This window comes from Cherax quadricarinatus, chromosome 30 (assembly GCF_038502225.1).
Source record: "Cherax quadricarinatus isolate ZL_2023a chromosome 30, ASM3850222v1, whole genome shotgun sequence".
NCBI lineage: Eukaryota > Metazoa > Arthropoda > Malacostraca > Decapoda > Parastacidae > Cherax > Cherax quadricarinatus.
Window position 1 is genome coordinate 25,854,924 of NC_091321.1, and position 14,008 is coordinate 25,868,931.

The 14,008-nt window shown below is 45.5% G+C and overlaps 1 protein-coding gene across 1 annotated transcript in view; it reads right to left on the reverse strand.

Annotated features, from left to right (window-relative positions):
* Positions 1 to 14,008, reverse strand: part of LOC128692724 (transforming growth factor beta receptor type 3) — a 500,896-nt gene that overhangs the window by 112,972 nt on the left and 373,916 nt on the right. The gene's annotated exons all lie outside the window — the stretch shown is intronic.

Sequence of the window (14,008 nt, forward strand, 5' to 3'; positions counted from 1 at the left end):
TATTGCAATGAGAGCAGTGTTGAGATACCTAGCACACCAGCGGCACACAAAAAATCTTTGTCAAGGTCCTGAGACACCAAATTACTGAATTCGTGGACAAGCCTGAGCTATGCAAGTCAAAAAACCTTCACAGCAAGATCTGTCTTTTCACTATGGCAAACTTACTAAGACCAGGAAAGGAAAATAAAAGGCTGACTTAATATTAATACTCGGATTCTGCAAAGCCATTTGACAAATTGGACCACGAAGTAATAGCTAATAAAATATGGTCAACAGGTATAACAAGAAAAGTAAGTACGCGGATATTAAAACATCGAATAAACAAATCACCAAAGGTGTTGGTATAAAAAATAGTCGACTATCAGAAGTGAGAAGGTCACTGCCCACAAAGTTAGGTTAGGTAAGGTTTGTCAGGAAACAGAACAAGTATTTCCTGAGGCGGGTCGTAGTTATATATAATGATCCACAGCTGTAGCTTTTAGTCATATGACCAAGGCCTTCCACTGGCTTATCCCTCCACCCCTTTAAAAATTATATAATTATAACCATTAGAATATTGATTGCCCCCAAGGCACGAACCTAGCGCCATTACTGTTTCAAGGCACGAACCTAGCGCCATTACTGTTTCTCGTCTTCATAAGAAACATACACAAGAACATGACTCATACTTTACATCTCTTCCAGATGTTTTTATTATTATCACACTGGCCGATTCCCACCAAGGCAGGGTGGCCCGAAAAAGAAAAACTTTCACCATCATTCACTCCATCACTGTCTTGCCAGAAGGGTGCTTTACACTACAGTTTTTAAACTGCAACATTAACACTCCTCCTTCAGAGTGCAGGCACTGTACTTCCCATCTCCAGGACTCAAGTTCAGCCTGCCGGTTTCCCTGAATCCCTTCATAAATGTTACTTTGCTCACACTCCAACAGCACGTCAAGTATTAAAAACCATTTGTCTCCATTCACTCCTATCAAACACGCTCATGCATGCCTGCTGGAAGTCCAAGCCCCTCGCACACAAAACCTCCTTTACCCCCTCCCTCCAACCTTTCCTAGGCCGACCCCTACCCCGCCTTCCTTCCACTACAGACTGATACACTCTTGAAGTCATTCTGTTTCGCTCCATTCTCTCTACATGTCCGAACCACCTCAACAACCCTTCCTCAGCCCTCTGGACAACAGTTTTGGTAATCCCGCACCTCCTCCTAACTTCCAAACTACGAATTCTCTGCATTATATTCACACCACACATTGCCCTCAGACATGACATCTCCACTGCCTCCAGCCTTCTCCTCGCTGCAACATTCATCACCCACGCTTCACACCCATATAAGAGCGTTGGTAAAACTATACTCTCATACATTCCCCTCTTTGCCTCCAAGGACAAATTTCTTTGTCTCCACAGACTCCTAAGTGCACCACTCACTCTTTTTCCCTCATCAATTCTATGATTCACCTCATCTTTCATAGACCCATCCGCTGACACGTCCACTCCCAAATATCTGAATACGTTCACCTCCTCCATACTCTCTCCCTCCAATCTGATATTCAATCTTTCATCACCTAATCTTTTTGTTATCCTCATAACCTTACTCTTTCCTGTATTCACCTTTAATTTTCTTCTTTTGCACACCCTACCAAATTCATCCACCAATCTCTGCAACTTCTCTTCAGAATCTCCCAAGAGCACAGTGTCATCAGCAAAGAGCAGCTGTGACAACTCCCACTTTGTGTGTGATTCTTTATCTTTTAACTCCACGCCTCTTGCCAAGACCCTCGCATTTACTTCTCTTACAACCCCATCTATAAATATATTAAACAACCACGGTGACATCACACATCCTTGTCTAAGGCCTACTTTTACTGGGAAAAAATTTCCCTCTTTCCTACATACTCTAACTTGAGCCTCACTATCCTCGTAAAAACTCTTCACTGCTTTCAGTAACCTACCTCCTACACCATACACTTGCAACATCTGCCACATTGCCCCCCTATCCACCCTGTCATACGCCTTTTCCAAATCCATAAATGCCACAAAGACCTCTTTAGCCTTATCTAAATACTGTTCACTTATATGTTTCACTGTAAACACCTGGTCCACACACCCCCTACCTTTCCTAAAGCCTCCTTGTTCATCTGCTATCCTATTCTCCGTCTTACTCTTAATTCTTTCAATTATAACTCTACCATACACTTTACCAGGTACACTCAACAGACTTATCCCCCTATAATTTTTGCACTCTCTTTTATCCCCTTTGCCTTTATACAAAGGAACTATGCATGCTCTCTGCCAATCCCTAGGTACCTTACCCTCTTCCATACATTTATTAAATAATTGCACCAACCACTCCAAAACTATATCCCCACCTGCTTTTAACATTTCTATCTTTATCCCATCAATCCCGGCTGCCTTACCCCCTTTCATTTTACCTACTGCCTCACGAACTTCCCCCACACTCACAACTGGCTCTTCCTCATTCCTACAAGATGTTATTCCTCCTTGCCCTATACACGAAATCACAGCTTCCCTATCTTCATCAACATTTAACAATTCCTCAAAATATTCCCTCCATCTTCCCAATACCTCTAACTCTCCATTTAATAACTCTCCTCTCCTATTTTTAACTGACAAATCCATTTGTTCTCTAGGCTTTCTTAACTTGTTAATCTCACTCCAAAACTTTTTCTTATTTTCAACAAAATTTGTTGATAACATCTCACCCACTCTCTCATTTGCTCTCTTTTTACATTGCTTCACCACTCTCTTAACCTCTCTCTTTTTCTCCATATACTCTTCCCTCCTTGCATCACTTCTACTTTGTAAAAACTTCTCATATGCTAACTTTTCCTCCCTTACTACTCTCTTTACATCATCATTCCACCAATCGCTCCTCTTCCCTCCTGCACCCACTTTCCTGTAACCACAAACTTCTGCTGAACACTCTAACACTACATTTTTAATCCTACCCCATACCTCTTCGACCCCATTGCCTATGCTCTCATTAGCCCATCTATCCTCCAATAGCTGTCTATATCTTACCCTAACTGCCTCCTCTTTTAGTTTATAAACCTTCACCTCTCTCTTCCCTGATACTTCTATTCTCCTTGTATCCCATCTACCTTTTACTCTCAGTGTAGCTACAACTAGAAAGTGATCTGATATATCTGTGGCCCCTCTATAAACATGTACATCCTGAAGTCTACTCAGCAGTCTTTTATCTACCAATACATAATCCAACAAACTACTGTCATTTCGCCCTACATCATATCTTGTATACTTATTTATCCTCTTTTTCTTAAAATATGTATTACCTATAACTAAACCCCTTTCTATACAAAGTTCAATCAAAGGGCTCCCATTATCATTTACACCTGGCACCCCAAACTTACCTACCACACCCTCTCTAAAAGTTTCTCCTACTTTAGCATTCAGGTCCCCTACCACAATTACTCTCTCACTTGGTTCAAAGGCTCCTATACATTCACTTAACATCTCCCAAAATCTCTCTCTCTCCTCTGCATTCCTCTCTTCTCCAGGTGCATACACGCTTATTATGACCCACTTCTCGCATCCAACCTTTACTTTTATCCACATAATTCTTGAATTTACACATTCATATTCTCTTTTCTCCTTCCATAACTGATCACTTAACATTACTGCTACCCCTTCCTTTGCTCTAACTCTCTCAGATACTCCAGATTTAATCCCATTTATTTCCCCCCACTGAAACTCTCCTACCCCCTTCAGCTTTGTTTCGCTTAGAGCCAGGACATCCAACTTCTTTTCATTCATAACATCAACAATCATCTGTTTCTTGTCATCCGCACTACATCCACGCACATTTAAGCATCCCAGTTTTATCAAGTTTTTCTTCTTCTCTTTTTTAGTAAATGTCTACAGGAGAAGGGGTTACTAGCTCATTGCTCCCGGCATTTTAGTCGCCTCATACGACACGCATGGCTTACGGAGGAAAGATTCTTTTCCACTTCCCCATGGACAATAGAAGAAATAAAAAAGAACAAGAGCTATTTAGAAAAAGAAAAACCTAGATGTATGTATATATATATATATATATATATATATATATATATATATATATATATATATATATATATATATATATATATATATATATATATGCATGTGCATGTATCAAGATAAATTTTGAAACAGAAAAATAACAGATATAAACAATGTTTTTTAATGAGTAAGTGAAAATAATGAGATAATGAAGATTAAATACTTGAATTACTTAAGTAGAAGAAGAATGGAGACCTCAAAATTAACACTGAACAAAATACAGGAAGAACATAATATATAACAGGACAGATATGTAGTGAAAACTATGTTAATAACCTAAACTATGTTAATAACCTAAACTATGTTAATAACCTAAACTATGTTAATAACCTAAACTATGTTAATAACCTAAACTATGTTAATAACCTAAACTATGTTAATAACCTAAACTATGTTAATAACCTAAACTATGTTAATAACCTAAACTATGTTAATAACCTAAACTATGTTAATAACCTAAACTATGTTAATAACCTAAACTATGTTAATAACCTAAACTATGTTAATAACCTAAACTATGTTAATAACCTAAACTATGTTAATAACCTAAACTATGTTAATAACCTAAACTATGTTAGCAATCTAAACTACATATGTTAACATAAACTATGTTAACAATCTATGCTAATAACCTAAATTATGTTAACAATTTAAACTATGTTAACCTAAACTATGTTAACAACCTAAACTATATTAACCTAAACTATGGTAACCTAAAATATGGTAACCTAGCTAAACTATGCTGAAGGATAGCTGAAATGTCTTGGTTAATACCACTACCAGGGAGAGATGTGTGGTTGTTGGTTAATACCACTACCAGGGAGAGATGTGTGGTTGTTGGTTAATACCACTACCAGGAAGAGTTGTGTGGTTGTTGGTTAATACCACTACCAGGGAGAGATGTGTGGCTGTTGGTTAATACCACTACCAGGGAGAGATGTGTGGTTGTTGGTTAATACCACTACCAGGAAGAGTTGTGTGGTTGTTGGTTAATACCACTACCAGGGAGAGATGTGTGGTTGTTGGTTAATACCACTACCAGGGAGAGATGTGTGGTTGTTGGTTAATACAACTACCAGGGAGAGATGTGTGGTTGTTAGTTAATACCACTACCAGGGAGAGATGTGTGGTTGTTAGTTAATACCACTACCAGGGAGAGATGTGTGGTTGTTGGTTAATACCACTACCAGGAAGAGTTGTGTGGTTGTTGGTTAATACCACTACCAGGGAGAGATGTGTGGTTGTTGGTTAATACCACTACCAGGGAGAGATGTGTGGTTGTTGGTTAATACAACTACCAGGGAGAGATGTGTGGTTGTTGGTTAATACCACTACCAGGGAGAGATGTGTGGTTGTTGGTTAATACCACTACCAGGGAGAGATGTGTGGTTGTTGGTTAATACCACTACCAGGAAGAGTTGTGTGGTTGTTGGTTAATACCACTACCAGGGAGAGATGTGTGGTTGTTGGTTAATACCACTACCAGGGAGAGATGTGTGGTTGTTGGTTAATACAACTACCAGGGAGAGATGTGTGGTTGTTGGTTAATACAACTACCAGGGAGAGATGTGTGGTTGTTGGTTAATACCACTACCAGGGAGAGATGTGTGGTTGTTGGTTAATACCACTACCAGGGAGAGTTGTGTGGTTGTTGGTTAATACCACTACCAGGGAGAGATGTGTGGTTGTTAGTTAATACCACTACCAGGGAGAGATGTGTGGTTGTTAGTTAATACCACTACCAGGGAGAGATGTGTGGTTGTTAGTTAATACCACTACCAGGGAGAGATGTGTGGTTATTAGTTAATACCACTACCAGGGAGAGATGTGCGGTTGTTAGTTAATACCACTACCAGGGAGAGATGTGTGGTTGTTAGTTAATACCACTACCAGGGCGAGATGTGTGGTTGTTGGTTAATACCACTACAAGGGAGAGATGTGTGGTTGTTGGTTAATACCACTACCAGGGAGAGATGTGTGGTTGTTAGTTAATACCACTACCAGGGAGAGATGTGTGGTTATTAGTTAATACCACTACCAGGGAGAGATGTGCGGTTGTTAGTTAATACCACTACCAGGGAGAGATGTGTGGTTGTTAGTTAATACCACTACCAGGGAGAGATGTGTGGTTGTTGGTTAATACCACTACAAGGGAGAGATGTGTGGTTGTTGGTTAATACCACTACCAGGGAGAGTTGTGTAGTTGTTGGTTAATACCACTACCAGGGAGAGATGTGTGGTTGTTGGTTAATACCACTACCAGGGAGAGATCTGTGGTTGTTAGTTAATACCACTACCAGGGAGAGATGTGTGGTTGTTAGTTAATACCACTACCAGGGAGAGATGTGTGGTTGTTAGTTAATACCACTACCAGGGAGAGATGTGCGGTTGTTAGTTAATACCACTACCAGGGAGAGATGTGCGGTTGTTAGTTAATACCACTACCAGGGAGAGATGTGCGGTTGTTGGTTAATACCACTACCAGGGAGAGATGTGTGGTTGTTGGTTAATACCACTACCAGGGAGAGATGTGTGGTTGTTGGTTAATACCACTACCAGGGAGAGTTGTGTGGTTGTTGGTTAATACCACTACCAGGGAGAGTTGTGTGGTTGTTGGTTAATACCACTACCAGGGAGAGATGTGTGGTTCTTGGTTAATACCACTACCAGGGAGAGATGTGTGGTTATTGGTTAATACCACTACCAGGGAGAGATGTGTGGTTATTGGTTAATACCACTACCAGGGAGAGACGTGTGGTTATTGGTTAATACCACTACCAGGGAGAGATGTGTGGTTGTTGGTTAATACCACTACCAGGGAGAGTTGTGTGGTTGTTGGTTAATACCACTACCAGGGAGAGTTGTGTGGTTGTTGGTTAATACCACTACCAGGGAGAGATGTGTGGTTCTTGGTTAATACCACTACCAGGGAGAGATGTGTGGTTCTTGGTTAATACCACTACCAGGGAGAGACGTGTGGTTATTGGTTAATACCACTACCAGGGAGAGATGTGTGGTTGTTGGTTAATACCACTACCAGGGAGAGTTGTGTGGTTGTTGGTTAATACCACTACCAGGGAGAGTTGTGTGGTTGTTGGTTAATACCACTACCAGGGAGAGATGTGTGGTTCTTGGTTAATACCACTACCAGGGAGAGATGTGTGGTTCTTGGTTAATACCACTCCCAGGGAGAGATGTGTGGTTATTGGTTAATACCACTACCAGGGAGAGACGTGTGGTTATTGGTTAATACCACTACCAGGGAGAGATGTGTGGTTGTTGGTTAATACCACTACCAGGGAGAGTTGTGTGGTTGTTGGTTAATACCACTACCAGGGAGAGATGTGTGGTTGTTGGTTAATAACACTACCAGGGAGAGTTGTGTGGTTGTTGGTTAAAACCACTACCAGGGAGAGTTGTGTGGTTGTTGGTTAATACCCCTACCAGGGAGAGATGTGTGGTTGTTGGTTAATACCACTACCAGGGAGAGATGTGTGATTGTTGGTTAATACCACTACCAGGGAGAGATGTGTGGTTGTTGGTTAATACCACTACCAGGGAGAGTTGTGTGGTTGTTGGTTAATACCACTACCAGGGAGAGATGTGTGGTTGTTGGTTAATACCACTTCCAGGGACAGATGTGTGGTTGTTAGTTAATACCACCACCAGGGAGAGATGTGTGGTTGTTAGTTAATACCACTACCAGGGAGAGATGTGTGGTTGTTGGTTAATACCACTACCAGGGAGAGATGTGTGGTTGTTGGTTAATACCACTTCCAGGGAGAGATGTGTGGTTGTTAGTTAATACCACCACCAGGGAGAGATGTGTGGTTGTTAGTTAATACCACTACCAGGGAGAGATGTGTGGTTGTTGGTTAATACCACTACCAGGGAGAGATGTGTGGTTGTTAGTTAATACCACTTCCAGGGAGAGCTGTGTGGTTGTTAGTTAATACCACTACCAGGGAGAGATGTGTGGTTGTTAGTTAATACCACTACCAGGGAGAAATGTGTGGTTGTTAGTTAATACCACTACCAGGGACAGATGTGTGGTTGTTAGTTAATACCACCACCAGGGAGAGATGTGTGGTTGTTAGTTAATACCACTACCAGGGAGAGATGTGTGGTTGTTGGTTAATACCACTACCAGGGAGAGATGTGTGGTTGTTGGTTAATACCACTTCCAGGGAGAGATGTGTGGTTGTTAGTTAACACCACTACCAGGGAGAGATGTGTGGTTGTTAGTTAATACCACTACCAGGGAGAGATGTGTGGTTGTTAGTTAATACCACTACCAGGGAGAGATGTGTGGTTGTTAGTTAATACCACTACCAGGGAGAGTTGTGTGGCTGTTGGTTAATACCACTACCAGGGAGAGATGTGTGGTTGTTGGTTAATACCACTTCCAGGGAGAGATGTGTGGTTGTTAGTTAATACCACTACCAGGGAGAGTTGTGTGGTTGTTAGTTAATACAACTGCCAGGGAGAGTTGTGTGGTTGTTGGTTAATACCACTACCAGGGAGAGTTGTGTGGTTGTTGGTTAATACCACTACCAGGGAGAGATGTGTGGTTGTTAGTTAATACCACTTCCAGGGAGAGATGTGTGGTTGTTAGTTAATACCAATACCAGGGAGAGATGTGTGGTTAGTTAATACCACTACCAGGGAGAGTTGTGTGGTTGTTAGTTAATACCACTACCAGGGAGAGATGTGTGATTGTTGGTTAATACCACTACCAGGGAGAGATGTATGGTTGTTGGTTAATACCACTACCAGGGAGAGATGTGTGGTTGTTAGTTAATACCACTTCCAGGGAGAGATGTGTGGTTGTTAGTTAATACCACTACCAGGGAGAGTTGTGTGGTGGTTAGTTAATACCACTACCAGGGAGAGATGTGTGGTTGTTAGTTAATACCACTACCAGGGAGAGATGTGTGGTTGTTAGTTAATACCACTACCAGGGAGAGTTGTGTGGTTGTTAGTTAATACCACTACCAGGGAGAGATGTGTGGTTGTTAGTTAATACCACTACAAGGGAGAGATGTGTGGTTGTTGGTTAATACCACTACCAGGGAGAGATGTGTGGTTGTTGGTTAATACCACTACCAGGGAGAGATGTGTGGTTGTTAGTTAATACCACTACAAGGGAGAGATGTGTGGTTGTTGGTTAATACCACTACCAGGGAGAGTTGTGTGGTTGTTAGTTAATACCACTACCAGAGAGAGATGTGTGGTTGTTAGTTAATACCACTACCAGGGAGAGATGTGTGGTTGTTAGTTAATACCACTACCAGGGAGAGATGTGTGGTTGTTAGTTAATACCACTACCAGGGAGAGTTGTGTGGTTGTTAGTTAATACCACTACCAGGGAGAGATGTGTGGTTGTTAGTTAATACCACTACAAGGGAGAGATGTGTGGTTGTTGGTTAATACCACTACCAGGGAGAGTTGTGTGGTTGTTAGTTAATACCACTACCAGGGAGAGATGTGTGGTTGTTAGTTAATACCACTACAAGGGAGAGATGTGTGGTTGTTGGTTAATACCACTACCAGGGAGAGTTGTGTGGTTGTTAGTTAATACCACTACCAGGGAGAGATGTGTGGTTGTTGGTTAATACCACTACCAGGGAGAGTTGTGTGGTTGTTAGTTAATACCACTACCAGGGAGAGATGTGTGGTTGTTAGTTAATACCACTACCAGGGAGAGATGTGTGGTTGTTAGTTAATACCACTACCAGGGAGAGATGTGTGGTTGTTAGTTAATACCACTACCAGGGAGAGATGTGTGGTTGTTAGTTAATACCACTACCAGGGAGAGATGTGTGGTTGTTAGTTAATACCACTACCAGGGAGAGATGTGTGGTTGTTGGTTAATACCACTACCAGGGAGAGATGTATGGTTGTTGGTTAATACCACTACCAGGGAGAGATGTGGTTGGTTAGTTAGGTATAAGACTAGTGTAAATTACTTAACAATACTGAGAGATACACTGATACAGACACCAGTGTTTGTAGAGGACGAGAAGCATCAAGAACAAGTATTCTCTTCATGTTTGTTCATGATTATTTTAATGTAAATATTTACTTCGTACCTCCATGTCTTCAGCGAGTAAGAACAGTGTGTGTGAGCAGCCTGCAGCAGCAGTGAGAACAGTGTGTGTGAGCAGCCTCCAGCAGCAGTGAGAACAGTGTGTGTGAGCAGCCTCCAGCAGCAGTGAGAACAGTGAGAGCAGCCTCCAGCAGCAGTGAGAACAGTGAGAGCAGCCTCCAGCAGCAGTGAGAACAGTGTGTGTGAGCAGCCTCCAGCAGCAGTGAGAACTTTGTGTGAGAGCAGCCTCCAGCAGCAGTGAGAACAGTGTGAGCAGCCTCCAGCAGCAGTGAGAACAGTGAGAGCAGCCTCCAGCAGCAGTGAGAACATTGTGTGTGAGCAGCCTCCAGCAGCAGTGAGAACAGTGTGTGTGAGCAGCCTCCAGCAGCAGTGAGAACAGTGAGAGCAGCCTCCAGCAGCAGTGAGAACAGTGTGTGAGAGCAGCCTCCAGCAGCAGTGAGAACAGTGTGTGTGAGCAGCCTCCAGCAGCAGTGAGAACAGTGAGAGCAGACTCCAGCAGCAGTGAGAACAGTGAGATCAGCTTCCAGCAGCAGTGAGAACAGTGTGTGTGAACAGCCTCAAGCAGCAGTGAGAACAGTGAGATCAGCTTCCAGCAGCAGTGAGAACAGTGTTTGTGAGCAGCCTCCAGCAGAACTGAGAACAGTGAGAGTAGCCTCCAGCAGCAGTGAGAACAGTGTGTGTGAACAGCCTCAAGCAGCAGTGAGAACAGTTCGAGCAGCCTCTAGCAGCTGTGAGAACAGTGAGTGCAGCCTCCAGCAGCAGAGAGAACAGTGAGAGCAGCCTCCAAGAGCAGGGAGAACAATGAGAGGAGCCTCCAGCAGCAGTGAGAACAGTGTGTGTGAGCACCCTCCAGCAGCAGTGAGAACAGTGACAGCAGCCTCCAGCAGCAGTGAGAACAGTGAGAACAGCCTCCAGCAGCAGTGAGAACAGTGTGTGTGAGCAGCCTCCATCAGCAGTGAGAACAGTGAGAGCAGCCTCCAGCAGCAGTGAGAACAGTGAGAACAGCCTCCAGCTGCAGTGAGAACAGTGTGTGTGAGCAGCCTCCAGCAGCAGTGAGAACAGTGAGAGCAGCCTCCAGCAGCAGTTAGAACAGTGTGTGTGAGCAGCCTCCAGCAGCAGTTAGAACAGTGAGAGCAGCCTCCAGCAGCAGTGAGAACAGTGAGAGCAGCCTCCAGCAGCAGTGAGAACAGTGCGAGCAGCCTCCAGCAGCAGTGAGAACAGTGAGAGCAGCCTCCAGCAGCAGTGAGAACAGTGTGTGTGAGCGGCCTCCAGCAGCAGTGAGAACAGTGTGTGCGAGCAGCCTCCAGCAGCTGTGAGAACAGTGAGAGCAGCCTCCAGCAGCAGTGAGAACAGTGTGAGAGAGCAACCTCCAGCAGCAGTGAGAACAGTGTGTGTGAGCAGCCTCCAGCAGCAGTGAGAACAGTGTGTGTGAGCAGCCTCCAGCAGCAGTGAGAACAGTGTGTGTGAGCAGCCTCCAGCAGCAGTGAGAACAGTGTGTGTGAGCAGCCTCCAGCAGCAGTGAGAACAGTGTGTGTGAGCAGCCTCCAGCAGCAGTGAGAACAGTGTGTGTGAGCAGCCTCCAGCAGCAGTGAGAACAGTGTGTGTGAGCAGCCTCCAGCAGCAGTGAGAACAGTGAGAGCAGCCTCCAGCAGTAGTGAGAACAGTGTGTGTGAGCAGCCTCCAGCAGCAGTGAGAACAGTGTGTGTGAGCAGCCTCCAGCAGCAGTGAGAACAGTGAGAGCAGCCTCCAGCAGCAGTGAGAACAGTGTGTGTGAGCAGCCTCCAGCAGTAGTGAGAACAGTGAGAGCAGCCTCCAGCAGCAGTGAGAACAGTGTGTGTGAGCAGCCTCCAGCAGTAGTGAGAACAGTGAGAGCAGCCTCCAGCAGTAGTGAGAACAGTGTGTGAGCAGCCTCCAGCAGCAGTGAGAACAGTGTGTGTGAGCAGCCTCCAGCAGCAGTGAGAACAGTGTGAGAGAGCAACCTCCAGCAGCAGTGAGAACAGTGTGTGTGAGCAGCCTCCAGCAGCAGTGAGAACAGTGTGTGTGAGCAGCCTCCAGAAGCAGTGAGAACAGTGTGTGTGAGCAGCCTCCAGCAGCAGTGAGAACAGTGTGTGTGAGCAGCCTCCAGCAGCAGTGAGAACAGTGTGTGTGAGCAGCCTCCAGCAGCAGTGAGAACAGTGTGTGTGAGCAGCCTCCAGCAGCAGTGAGAACAGTGTGTGTGAGCAGCCTCCAGCAGCAGTGAGAACAGTGAGAGCAGCCTCCAGCAGCAGTGAGAACAGTGTGTGTGAGAAGCCTCCAGCAGCAGTGAGAACAGTGTGTGTGAGCAGCCTCCAGCAGCAGTGAGAACAGTGTGTGTGAGCAGCCTCAAGCAGCAGCGAGAACAGTGTGTGTGAGCAGCCTCCAGCAGCAGTGAGAACAGTGAGAGCAGCCTCCAGCAGCAGTGAGAACAGTGCGTGAGAGCAGCCTCCAGCAGCAGTGAGAACAGTGTGTGTGAGCAGCCTCCAGGAGCAGTGAGAACAGTGTGTGTGAGCAGCCTCCAGCAGCAGTGAGAACAGTGTGTGTGAGCAGCCTCCAGCAGCAGTGAGAACAGTGTGTGTGAGCAGCGCCTCCAGCAGCAGTGAGAACAGTGTGAGAGAGCAGCCTCCAGCAGCAGTGAGAACAGTGTGTGTGAGCAGCCTCCAGCAGCAGTGAGAACAGTGTGTGTGAGCAGCCTCCAGCAGCAGTGAGAACAGTGTGTGTGAGCAGCCTCCAGCAGCAGTGAGAACAGTGTGTGTGAGCAGCCTCCAGCAGCAGTGAGAACAGTGTGTGTGAGCAGCCTCCAGCAGTAGTGAGAACAGTGAGAGCAGCCTCCAGCAGTAGTGAGAACAGTGTGTGAGCAGCCTCCAGCAGCAGTGAGAACAGTGTGTGTGAGCAGCCTCCAGCAGCAGGGAGAACAGTGTGTGCGAGCAGCCTCCAGCAGCAGTGAGAACAGTGTGTGTGAGCAGCCTCCAGCAGAAGTGAGAACAGTGTGTGAGAGCAGCCTGCAGCAGCAGTGAGAACAGTGTGTGTGAGCAGCCTCCAGCAGCAATGAGAGCAGTGTGTGTGAGCAGCCTCCAGCAGCAGTGAGAACAGTGTGTGTGAGCAGCCTCCAGCAGCAGTGAGAACAGTGTGTATGAGCAGCCTCCAGCAGCAGTGAGAACAGTGTGTGTGAGCAGCCTCCAGCAGCAGTGAGAACAGTGTGTGTGAGCAGCCTCCAGCAGCAGTGAGAACAGTGTGTGAGAGCAGCCTCCAGCAGCAGTGAGAACAGTGTGTGTGAGCAGCCTCCAGCAGCAGTGAGAACAGTGTGTGTGAGCAGCCTCCAGCAGCAGTGAGAACAGTGAGAGCAGCCTCCAGCAGCAGTGAGAACAGTGAGAGCAGCCTCCAGCAGCAGTGAGAACAGTGTGTGAGAGCAGCCTCCAGCAGCAGTGCGAACAGTGTGTGTGAGCAGCCTCCAGCAGCAGTGAGAACAGTGTGTGTGAGCAGCCTCCAGGAGCAGTAAAAACAGTGAGAGCAGTTTCCAGCAGCAGTGAGAACAGTGTGTGTGAGCAGCCTCCAGCAGCAGTGAGAACAGTGTGTGTGAGCAGCCTCCAGCAGCAGTGAGAACAGTGTGTGAGAGCAGCCTGCAGCAGCAGTGAGAACAGTGAGAGCAGCCTCCAGCAGCAGTGAGAACAGTGTGAGAGAGCAGCCTCCAGCAGCAGTGAGAACAGTGTCAGAGAGCAGCCTCCACCAGCAGTGAGAACAGTGTGTGTGAGCAGCCTCCAGCAGCACTGAGAACAGTGTGTGTGAGCAGCCTCCAGCA